Raw genomic sequence first — 281 nt, 5'->3', positions numbered from 1 at the left:
TTTTGGGAAACTTGAAGATAAAAAATTAAAATATACGATAGATTTTTTTAGATTTTATTAAGTTTTAAAATTTTTCAAAAAAATGAAATTATTTATATTATTATTATTATTATAAATTCAAGTGGATTATAATAGAGTAAACAATTAAATTCAAAATACATAATGATTTGTATTAATATTCTAATTAGATAGTATTATAGGTAGTATTATAGTGACAAATTTAAAGTATTCAAAATGTAATTACTGAATAATAAACAATAAAAAAAGATAATGAAAAATTA

General features: G+C 14.6%; 1 protein-coding gene across 6 annotated transcripts in view; it reads right to left on the bottom strand.

Moving 5' to 3' along the window:
- Nucleotides 1–281, bottom strand: part of LOC102680979 (methionine-R-sulfoxide reductase B1) — a 6,097-nt gene that overhangs the window by 4,429 nt on the left and 1,387 nt on the right. The gene's annotated exons all lie outside the window — the stretch shown is intronic.

Source organism: Apis dorsata, unplaced genomic scaffold, assembly GCF_000469605.1.
Source record: "Apis dorsata unplaced genomic scaffold, Apis dorsata 1.3 scaffold_129, whole genome shotgun sequence".
In the NCBI taxonomy this organism is placed as follows: domain Eukaryota; kingdom Metazoa; phylum Arthropoda; class Insecta; order Hymenoptera; family Apidae; genus Apis; species Apis dorsata.
The sequence above is the reverse complement of the archived record's forward strand: the minus strand, read 5'-3'. Positions and strand labels throughout refer to the sequence as shown.